Raw genomic sequence first — 12,641 nt, 5'->3', positions numbered from 1 at the left:
TTTATTTGGGTAACTTAACTTATTATCAATTACATAATAATATAAAGTATTTATTTTGGTTCATTTCAGCACTTTTTTGTCGATAACTTTAAATAAGTCAGTAGGTATTTACTTATAACTTATTACTGAAAAAAACATTCGCAACGATGGCTATGCTTCCGGACACTATATAGACTCGTGATGTCATCACTTGATTGATAAAACCATTCTGAAGAAGTTCGTTAAACGTGCAATAAACGTAAGGCAAAATCGTCAAAATAATGTATGATACGATATCAGTGAAACTTTATCTGACCAGAACTTACGAATTTAATACCTCATAAACAATTCTATTATGTAGTTTTGAGAAAATGTAGTAATACTACCTAGTGATAGGTTCTTTTGTTTTCTGGTGATCCGATCGAGAATAATGTCTCTGAGGAAAACGTTGGAAACCAGATATTAATTTGATTTTTTATAAGACAAGAAAAGAAAAGTGAACGAGAAAGTAAGCAAGCGATGGTAAGTGACCACCGCTGCCCAAGAACCTTTTACCGAAAAAGGTGCAAATCTTTGTAACTAGAGTCCATACCGTGCTCTGTTTTAGAATAGGACGGGGTGTCATAAAATCCATGACCATGTGTCATGTTAGTGTAGTGGGTTTGTGTGATTTGTGTGTGTTCTTACAGTGTGGAGGTGGTGGAACTGTATGAACGCAATTATGAAAAATTATGAAAGGAATGGACTAAGTAGTGTTTAACAAAAATGCATTTTACGTTATTTTAATAAACCATAAAACGTCGTTGTAAGTACACTATCGACATCTTCCTTTTCCTTTTCCGTAAACGTGAACGTAGAATAGACTTCGTACCCTACAGGACCAATGAGATTAACTAACAAGCTGGCCTGGACATCTTTAGACTCTTTGCTTACTCCGGACGCTTTCGGACGCTCGGCCCGAGGACGTGCGTGTTCCATTGAAACTTCTACGACACTATACGCGAATTAATTATATAACACTAAAATATCGCTCAAAAATAGTGTATTGTCGATATCAATAAGTTTAAATGGAACACGCACAGCCTCCGGCCAAGCTGTTGTTGGAAGGCGGACCGGTCGCGCGGGCCGAGTCGTGGCGCAAATGGCGGAAACAATTCGAGGTGTTCCTTAAAGCATCCAGAGTAAGCAAAGAGTCTGGAGTCGTTGAAATAAAACAAATATGAGGGTAAAAACATTCCTTGTAAAACTACACGTAAAGCGACCAGTGGACCATGGCCCGATTTGTTATAAAATTGTTTTTGGTTCATACTTGGAGTAAAAAAGTTTAAAAATAGTGAGTTGCTTTGATATGTCTTTTAAGTATCACGTTAAAACCTTTTTTTTATAAATTATCTTTCAAGTTAACGGACGTAAAAAAACACGGTGTGTACATATACGGCTGTGGTAAATCTAAATTATCTTTATAACGTCATTATGTGTTTATTCCAACAATATGCAGTCAGTTTAAAGGCTCATTTGAGTATAAGATAAAATATTTTAATGCAAACTTCATGTACTATGTAGGTACTTACACGGTAAGTACCGGGTTTTTTTATAGTGCTTTTTTACTACAACTTTGAAAGAGATTGACTTTACGATGTGCCTTTAGTGGTGACGTCAGTCAGTTCTTATCTGTCTTGTATTACACGTAAACGACAAATTGTGATCGTTTACAATTTTTGTAAACAGATTAACTATTCAAAATGACACCCTATCAGCTAGATCTAAAAGTGCTACTTTATTCACTTATTATTTCGATGTCCAAACATGCCCATCGCAGTCGGACCCTACTTGTCGAGTCAATATAAAAAGCAGGAAAATAAGTTAGGAATGCGGAATAATAAATTGTCAAAATATTACATGGAATTCTAATCATCCTAAAAAGAAAGCGACATAAGTTTTCGAGGAAAATGTAGCCCATACGGTTATTTTCTAGCAAAATTAAAAATACATACATCAAATCAATCAGGGTTCGGAAAGCGCTCGTCTTTTGCTTATTTAATTTTATGAGTGCATAACAATACCCAGTTAGGATAGGACCCATTTATCACTCCAAAAACTTCATTCACAGTCTACAGATCTACAGGAAGATTACTATAGGAAGACTAATAGGTATTAGTTATTAGGCGTACTTATAACGATCCACCCATCTCTGATCACTTGGCCATCCGATCGTCGTTATTGGTTTCACTATTATTATTATTATTATTTATTCGACTGGTTGGCAAACGAGCAAGTGGGTCTCCTGATGGTAAGAAATCACCACCTCTCATAAACATCTGCAATACCCCTAGTATTGCAGATGCGTTGCCAACCTAGAGGTCTATGATGGGGTACCTCAAGTGCCAGTAATTTCACCGGATGTCTTACTCTCCATGCCGAAACACAAGAGTGCAAGCACTGCTGCTTCACGGCAAGATGGTGGTAGCAATCCGGGCGGACCTTGCACAAGGTCACCCCCACCTGCAAATGCAACCAAAAATGTAATTTTGCATTTGGTTGAAAATTAATCTGGTTTTAAGAGCGTTTATACCTGCTGAGCGCTCTTAACGAGCGTTCTTAATCAACGCTCTTTAAACCAGATTAATTTTCAACCAAATGTAAAATGACATTTTTGGTTGGGTACAAACGCTCTTAAGAGCTACAATGAAGTGTTTCTTTTTTCCTGGAGTCACGTCTTGGATTTCTTGTTTTATGGTGTCTTCAAAGTAAGGTCAAGGAGGGCATTTCCGTCATACTTTTTGATTAGTTCACTTTGGCTGGTCATAACTAAGATGATATTTACTTTTTAATAAACCTGATCACTGTAATAGATTAAGCATTTATTTAACTATATACAGGTACTCATGTTAAATTGCTAGTGCTGCTGGTCATTTAAATATGTTTTTTTTAAAACATGTCAGTTGACGGATTTTCCCGACGGTTTGGGGCTATTCCGTCAACCTACGTTTTTTCTTGTATCGTGACGTATTACAAACATAGACGTCAAGTGAACAAATGTCGCTGAACTCTTACTCGAAACTAAACTCTAGCGACCTCAATTTAAGGTTCATTTTAGATTGTATTGGCAAATATATTTTTTCGGGGCAATTCCGGCCTATTTTTACAATCAGGAGTAGAAAACCTTTTAAAACAGATTCCCAAACCCTAGAGAAAATCCATTAACTGACACGTTTTTTAAATAATGGGCTGTTTTTGTGCTCACCAGTTAGCGCCACTGTTGAGTAAGGTCCGGCCGAAGTACAGTGTTATTATGTTCGCAACAATATTTTTATTTTAAAATCGTATTAATGTTAATTTTCATATTATTATTTAATTAAGTCAAATCAAAAAGGTTGGCAATATATGAAATAGGGAAATTCCGGCACATGACGGTTTTGCCCGATTCACAATTGACGGATTTGTCTACTCGGTCATTTCGTTAATACCAATATTCAACCACCCAGAGTTTCTCACCAACAGATTATAATTGAAAATTTATAAAAGTACCAACAAACATGCATATCGAACTATATAATAAACATACGTAGTAAGCCATAAAGTTACATTTTCTCATCGCACCGTCACGAAACTCAACAGCACACTACACTCGTGTTCGAGTTCGAAGCGCAACTAAACTTTAAAAACGGTTTTTTTCCATTCACTGGCTAGACAGCGCCATCTGTTTTTGTCTGTGGGTATAAAATGTTCTCTCTGCCTTACCGATCGAGTGAGTAAGCGTGTACTCTTGTTTGAATAGCCGCAAACGCCGTTAGACGGAAATGCCCCGCTGACGAATTTGGCCACCCTGACCTTACCTTACTAATTAATAACCTAACTAATTCATTAATAACCTACCTAATTAATTAGTAGTATTTTAAGACAGAAATCATACAAAAATATCATACCTATTAATAATAGTTAATAGGGATTTCAATACTCAATACTCAATATTTTATTGCTTTTCCACAATGTATGGTTACAGATGTTACAAAGAGATTATGTGATCATCATGGACAGTAAGTAAGTATCTCTAATTGATAGTGTTCAAACAATAATAAAGAATCACTTTCAGTCTTAAGATAACACTGCAGGTCATAGCTGGCGCGTGCCATAAAAACTTCGAAACAAACTTCGAAATACGAAATAAACTTCGAAAACATTTTGGTAGGGGTATGTTTGTATGCAACACGCGCCCCGAGGATCTTCTCTTGCAGAACAAGATAATAACCGCATACTAATGAATACCTGCCTGATAATGAATAGGTTGCCTGGAAGAGATCGCTCTGAAGCGATAAGGCCGTCTATCGCTTACCTTGAAAAATCTCTATAGTTGTACTTGTGTTTTCTGTACCTACTGCTTACTACGTGTTGGTGTTCAATAAACAGTTATTTATTGTATTCTATTGTATTTCCTATTCAAAATATGTTCAAAGCGCCGATTTCGTTAAGCCAGCACTAACGATATCAGCAACAAGTCCCGTCAAATTGATTCAAGTTAATTGACGGACGTGAGTTGCTATGATAAGTGATAGGTATTGCTAATTAGCCGTACACGTATGAAAGGTCAGAAAGGGTCACTAAATAAACATGCATGTTGAATTCAGTAAAATCTCATAATTGGTAGTGGAGTGTTTAATAGCACTTTACCTTCCAGCCTCCTTCAAGCCGCAGTGTACGCGTGGGTCGTTCTAAATTATTATTGTTGCCCGGCACAGCAGTTGCTACGAAAGAACAATATTTTACCCTCGTTAATTGAGTTTCAGGAAACTGTAAAAAGCCAGGAGGTGCTGTGTACAAAACGCTCCGTTAAATTTTTAAAGGTTTTGATAATATTTTTTTACGTTAAAACTTTGAATTAATTTGTTTATTATAATATAACAATAATAAGATTTCGAAAGCTGCGGCAGTTACTCCCATTATCACGGGAGTTGTTTAGAGAAAGCGGCCGTTTTAAGTATCTATCGTCGGCTTGTTACCTCACATTATTCTAAGGAAAGTGTACAAGTGTTCCCACTTTATTCTGCCCTAGGCTAGAGCCCCATCCCCACGGGATCCACACATTATCCTAGAGAACCGTTGGAATACCTTTTCCACGTTTTACCAAGAAGCAGTTTAAATAAAGTCTTTCTACAAATGTAAGGTAAAGTTTTTGCGGGGAATTCCATTGGAAAAGTAAATTTTATTTTTGGTTTGGCCTTCAGTACTTCTCAAAAGGCTTGCAAGAAAATGTAAATGTAAGAAAGTGCTGCCACAAAAATATAAGTTCGTCATTCAACTAGTATCAACCCTACTAAACGGGGGTCCCCAACCCCCTACATTTTATGACCTTTTACGAAATGAAATGAAACAAGATGCATAAAGGAAAACTGACGGAGGACGACTGAGTATTTGCATACTCTCTTTAATCGACTGCCTTTAAATGAAAAGTAATGACTTGGTCATGTTTTTTACAATTTGTTTTTATTTATTTTTTCCAGTTTAAATGATAATGTTAATTCCAAATCAAACAGGTTTTTATAGCAATCCTTGAAACGACTGCGCAAGGAAGTTTGAAATTCGATTTGCGTGTATGATGAGTTAACATAGTTTTACTTGTTGTTGTAGTCGATCAAGTAAGTGTTTTACAATTGACAGTTAAGCTTATAACTTATAACACAGCTAAGGTAGATTGTCACATTGGCCTCTAAGTTAAAGTAGTCTGTTATATTTTAAGCCGTACAGTACAACTGACATTTAACCATAGGGTATTAGAGGTAGGTATTTCTTGGTCCACTATATTATTATTTTATCATATCATATAAAATAAGTTTTTCTATATATGGAAAACGCCTTATATGCTGTAAGACCATTATTATACCAGGGATACCCTTAATTGAAGAAAGGGACACGTTGTCCACGGGGTTAATGGAACGAAACTTGACACGAGAATTGGGCAAGTGCCTACTTTGAGTTACTTGCCGGTATTTTTGGCTGGTCCAAAGTGCTTATATTTTACCCATGCTATGCATGCCTATCACCTAACCATATAGAAAAGGTGCACTGCAATGGCTATGACCTATGATCGTATATTCGTTGGTGTGGCGGCAATTTCGTCCGTTATTTTGTATTTTATGTATTCACCTTTAGGCACCTACTACATTAAAATTAAATAAAATAATAAAATAAAATTACGAGTACCTACATCTATTTCAGACAAATGTTGTCCATATTTTGTTTATAAATAAAATATATTTTTGTACTTAACCAATTAGAGACATTTCATCATCATCATCCCAGCCTATATACGTCCCACTGCTGGGCACAGGCCTCCTGTCAGAACAAGAGGGCTTGGGTCATAGTTCCCACGCGGGCCCAGTGCGGATTGGGAACTTCGCACGCACCATGGAATCGCTTCGCAGGTTTGTGCAGGTTTCCTCACGATGTTTTCCTTCACCGCAAAGCTCGTGGTAAATTTCAAATGTAATTCCGCACATGAATTTCGAAAACTTCAGAGGTGCGAGCCGGGGTTCGAACCCACGACCCTCTGCTTGAGAGGCGATAGGTCAAACCACTAGGCCACCACGGCTTTTTTTTTCTTTCTTTTTTTCTTTTGAGCTTTTTTTTTGAGAGACATTTAAACTTAGTTATTTATTTTGTTTAATAATTAATTAATTTTATGATTTAAATTCAGGTTTGGTTCCGCGCCCCTTGATTTTAGGTTTTCCGAGAAGCGGGGAGCTTCTCTAAAATCAAGGTACTTACGCGGAAAAAAACCCGAATTTAAATCATAAAATTGGTAATTACTAACTATACCTACATTCATTTTTATATATACCTAATTTTAGTAATAGATTTGGTAACATATTCAGTGAATAAAATAATGTAGCAGGTAAAACTGTTGCCAAACTACACATTTAGTGGAAAATAGATAGAAAAAAAAAACTTAAAACAGGCGTTTATCGATTAAATTAACCAATAACATATAAAAAATGCTATATAGCAGAAACATAATAAAAAATTACCTATAAAACAACTCTAAACTGTATAAAGTTCACATTTTTGTCACGTGCCGTGCACCAAATCGCTTTAACGCAGCTAACTTGAGGGTTTTACGTATCCGGTGTAAATTTAGGTATATAATAACACAAAACTTGGTACTCCTGTTGAACAGTTTAACAAAAAAACGAATTGAAACCAACTTTATCAAACACTAGTAGTACTTTCCGACCAAATGTATAAATTTCATGAAAAAAAAGCTGCTGAGCGTGAGCTCGTAATATTTAAAAAGTTCTGTCGATTCTCGAAAAAAATACTAACCTTTCGACACCAACTTATCAAGAAAAATAATAGAGGCGTTTTGCGAATTAGTCCATAGTGGAACAGGTACTTTTGTCAGATTCAGACGTTTTGATACTAACCCAAAAAAAGGAAAAAAGCCGTAGTTGCCTAGTGGTTTGACCGAATTCATCTCAAGCAGAGGATTCTGAGTTCAAACCCGGTCTCGCATCTCTGTTTTTTTTTTAAATTCACGTATGAAATTCCAACCAATACTTACCACGAGATTTTTGGTGAAGGAATTTATAGTAAGGAAACCTGCACAAACCTGTGAAACTATTCAATGGTGTGTGTGAAGTTCTCAATCCTTCTTGGACTCAAGTTGGAACTACGGCCCAAGCTTTGTCATTCTGAAAGTAGGCCTGTGCCCAGCAGTGGGACGTATATAGATCTTATTCAGCTTGTATGTAAAAATACTGGATACTGCGATAGCTAACAACATTTTCAAAAAAATACCAAATTGAGAAAGTCCTCCTTTTTGAAGTCGGTCATGAGGTACAGTTTGTTTAAACTCAGCCTCATATTGCAGTTAGTTTAACCCGCGTTTAACCGCTGGTTCAAGTACAGATTATTAGAAATAGACTGCGGAAACAATAATGCGGTATCACAATACAGATGCGATTCATAGACTCCGCAAATGTATTGAAAACAGGTTCAATAATAGGAAAAGGATGACCTATCACGTATCAAGCAACAGATCGATAGCATGAGTAATCGATAACGTTTAGTAAACCTACTTACGAAACAATTTTTTCACTTCTCATGCTCGTAATCTTTGTATTAATGCTAGATGTACTCGTATGTGGCATAAAATGACTTTTTATACTCTAGTGCGAACAAACACGAATAATAAATATCAGTAAAGTTACACTTTAACTTTTTATGATATTATTAAATTTATTGAAGTAATAAAACGGCCAATGTTTGACCAACGATTTGCACTGTTGCAGCTTAAGCTTAAGTACAACTTGTTCATAAAACCCATTTCACCCTCGACTTAACTATTAATCCTCGCCTGCGGCTCGGGTGGATACAAATGTCTCGAAATGACGCATTTTATGCACTTGAGGTGCTAAATTTACTATTTACCAGCTTGTATTTGTCTTATAAGGTTTGTTTGCATGTTTGTAAAGGTCAAATCTTGCAAGTAAAATTTTACCTACGTGGACGGTTGACTTAAAAAACTTAACAATGTTTAATTTAGGTGACAAAGCTTGTTATAAAATTCAGAAAAAAACTCATTTTTTGTATATTGTGGTCCCCAGGTACATTTTTAAAAGCATAAAAATTTACTTAAATTTGGCATAAGGTATTTTAGATGTGATTTCTATATTACCTATCTACCTTCCTGCCTATCTTAGTTCGAAAATACAAAGATGCACGGATGCACAGAAAAACCAGAAAAAGAGACCAGCGCTGAGAATCGAACCCAGGTCCTCAGCATTCCGTGCCATACCCCTACACTACCACTGGACATGAGTACAGACACGAATTTCTCCTACGCACCCATATCTCAGGTTGCTTATTTCTACTACGCTACTTAAGCAGCAGCACTAGCGACATCTATGTTTCGCACTCATCGAGAGACGTAACACATTTTCGGAGCTAAACGCTCACCCAGACAAGAGATGTCGCTACTAAGCAATCAAATTATGATTTGCTATCTTTTTGTATTTTTATTCTTAGTTCCTCCGATCAACGATTAGTACAAATCGTTGATCGGAGCTTAGTTCGTTTGATGGGTTATATGAGATACTCATTACTGAGCTCAAAAGTAAAGAATACTTAGTTGTATGTGTTTGTGTGGTTTTTAAAATATGGAATGCAAGGAATTCCATAAGCTGGATTGTAAATAAGAGATATTTACTAGGGAATACTGGCCACAATAAATGAAGGATACCTACTTGCGTAACGAAGTAAACCGCTGTCATAAACAATGTCTTGCATAATTCTCATACTGTTTAAGTATTTATCGATGGGGCTCAATAGAAATGTTATCTTACATGAAAAAAACTGGCGTTATAGCAATTACTAACAAAGTCTTGGTAGTCTTGGTAGTAGGATCGTGGGTTCAAACCCGAGCTAGCACCTCTTTAGTTTTTCAGCGAAATTACATTTGAGATTTACCATGAGCTTTACAGCGAAAGAAAACATTGCGATGAAACCTGTACACAAAGAAATTCAATGGTGTGCATGAAGATCCTAATTTGCACTGAACTGGCATGGAAACTACAGCTCAAGCCCTCTTACTCTGTGAGGAAGCCTGCAGTGGGACGTATATAGGGCGAGATGAATAATGACTAGCAAGGGCTAAACTATGGTAGCCTAATGGTTTCACTTATGACCTTCCAAGCAGTGTCGCGGGTTCAAACTAGGACTTGTTCCTCTTAAAGAAACATCACGAGGAAACCTGTAGATAAAATATTAGCGGAGCAAATTCAATAGTGCGTGTGAGTTCCCAAGGAGGAGACCTGTGCCTGCCTGCCTGTGCCGTGGGATGTAGGCTATAGACGATGATGATGGCAGGGAGTCAATTTTATTTATTTTACTAGACAAGCTTTTGCCCGCGGCTTCACCCGCGTAGAATTCGGTTATCGCGCGCTGTTCCCTCGGGAACTGTGCATTTTTCTGGGAGAAAAAGTAGCCTATGTCACTCTTTGGCCCATAAACTATCTCTATGACAAAAACCACGTCAATCCGTCGCTCCGGTTGGACGTGAAAGACGGACAAACATACAAACACACACACACTTTTGCATTTATAATATTAGTATGGATATTGTAGTTAATGTTAAAATGGTGTTTCTTAACAGTACACGTACCATTTGTTAGCAGATCAGGCGCTTGCCTTATAGTTAAAGCTAACTTGTTAAGAAGGCCGTCTCAAGTTTTAAGTATATTTAACATGAAATGTAGGTAGACAAACATTGAGAAGAAGAAAGTGTCGGTCAGTAGAGCAGTGATTTTATTTGTAAAATTGTACTATACTTGTAGTAATCCCTTGTCTAACCAAGCTATAAGAATAGTACTAAACATGTTTTATTGTTTAATCAAGTTTTAGTACCTACTGGCGAGTACAAGAAACGTTAGACGCGAAATGATTGCTCTATTGACGAACGAGGCCATAGCAGCAATACAAGGTTTAAAAATAAATGAAAACTTAAAACAACAATAGTATTTTTTATTGATTGCATTTATTTTTAAATACCATAATTATTTAAAAAAAGATTCCTATCTTATGCTAAGTCTACTTTATTTAGTTTTACTTAATTTTTTACTATATACCTAGAGCCATCCACGAAGACGCGTGATTTTGTCAAAATTAGCCATTATTGACATTTTAATAAGAACCACGGCACGCGTCATCGTGAATGACTCTACAATACAATACAATACAATACAATACAAATATTCTTTAAACTCTACCTATACACTCGTAATTTAATTTGGTGCTTGACTGTAGCGCTTTAGAAGAAAACCGTTTTTGAAGAAAATCAAACTGGCAGGAAAAAGGGCCAGTTTTAAATTATCGAAATAGTATGCAACCGCACTAAAAATGTAATCGGCGTATGTATTCGTAACTTATAGATTGGACACAGTAAAATAGGGTTTAAAACCGACAAACCACTAGTTTTAAAATACATTGTATTCAATTCCACTCTCGATTCTAAGCAAACTAGTTTCAGGTTTACGGTTATTTAATGAGCATCTTGTAGAAGTAGATTACACTCGGTCATCATTTAGATTCATTAGAAAAAAAAATACTCTGAACTATTCGCACTATGGTAAAATAATTTAACCATGATCTCTGTGGCAGTATGTAAAACTTTACCAAAAAAAAAAACCCACGTTAGGGCTCCGTACAAATTTGAGTTGAGTGATTGGGAATTACAGAGTTAATTTAAACTCATTGAAAAGCATCAAAAATAGTTAATGCCCATCAGAGTGCATAAATACAAAAAATCATAAGTTCTTTCGTGTTGATGTAAATAATATTTAATTACAATTGATCCTTCTAAAATCCAGTCAGCGAAAAACTCAGACAAAGTCAGTTGTTTGCGAGTAAATAGAAGCTGATACTGAATATTGTGACATACAAACAAGACGACCGCTTTATTGTGTTTGAATTTGTTGTTGTTTCTCTGAGAGTGATAACAAAATTAATTGCATTCACTGTGTTGAATGTAATATCTAGAATGGGTGATGTGACGATTAGATTATTTCATAAATGGATGCCGTTTAAAAAGAGGGATTTGCGAAAAAATATGAAAACTGCTTAGGTAACGGCAAAAAATCAATAAAACTGTTTCTTTGAAATTAACATATGTAAACTATATTAACTTTTTCATGCATTATTCTCTGCAACTTATATAATTAAATTTCATGAATTTGTATCGCGTAATTAATTATAGTTAATATTTTAGTTATTTCAGGTAAAACTATTTTTTTTATTTGGGATTGAATTCAAACCATTTTTATTTTTTATTAAAGTTCGGTTTAGTTCGGATCACTATCCAAGAAATCATAATGAATTTAGTAAATATCCATTTAAAATTGTGTCGTAAATTTTTAAAAACTTTTTACGATAGTTAGCAGATTGCGTTTGTTCCAGCGAATATTATAAAAAAAATAAACCTTGTGGTCACTTACCGAAAAAAGCCCAAATTTCCATTAAGCTTAAATAGTTTCGTAAAACCTATGGTTCTTCAAGACTAGAGTGAATAGGCTGTTACGCTGAACTAGTGAACCTTTAACCTCATCTGCACTTTTCATCAGGTGAGAAAGGGGTCAATCACAGGTCACTTTTATGTAAACACAAGTAGTGTTAAAATGAAACTGTCAAGGTTCAACCGAGCTTAACGCTACAAGATTTCATTTTCGTCCAGCAACTGGCCGCTACAGTAACAAGTATCAGTTAATTGAAAATTGCTGTCACAGTGCACGTTAAAAATCCGCCACGTGTTTCGCATCACACATTTTCCATGCATATTTTTCCGCATAGCGGATCGAAAGTTTACGCTATGAACTTACCTGAGAGCCGAGACGGGCGCGGGAAAATGTCACAGAGCGGGACCAACTTGACTCCCGGAGTGATCGCGCGCATCAGATCTAATAACTAAGTTTTAAGGCATGCAAGGCTTATATAGGCGCAGCTCCGCCCACAAAGGGGCGGGAACGAAGCCCTCGTGACAACTGCGTGGAAGTTATCAACAAGTTTTTCTTATGAACTTCACACTGATTTGTGATAAAGCCCAGTTTAGAGCTGCAAGAAAAATCTTGCAAGTTGCATAGCACGGCGAGATTTGATTAACCACTTCGTACTCGTAT

General features: G+C 36.2%; 1 protein-coding gene across 1 annotated transcript in view; it reads right to left on the bottom strand.

Annotated features, from left to right (window-relative positions):
* sNPF (short neuropeptide F precursor) overlaps positions 1–12,419 on the bottom strand; it is a gene marked incomplete in the record, with an annotated part of 98,056 nt that extends 85,637 nt beyond the window's left edge. The window contains 1 exon segment of the mRNA XM_074086935.1: positions 12,345–12,419.
* Positions 12,420–12,641: the final 222 nt, after the last annotated feature.

This window comes from Choristoneura fumiferana, chromosome 4 (assembly GCF_025370935.1).
Source record: "Choristoneura fumiferana chromosome 4, NRCan_CFum_1, whole genome shotgun sequence".
Lineage (NCBI taxonomy): Eukaryota > Metazoa > Arthropoda > Insecta > Lepidoptera > Tortricidae > Choristoneura > Choristoneura fumiferana.
This window is presented reverse-complemented; position numbering and strand designations above follow the sequence as displayed.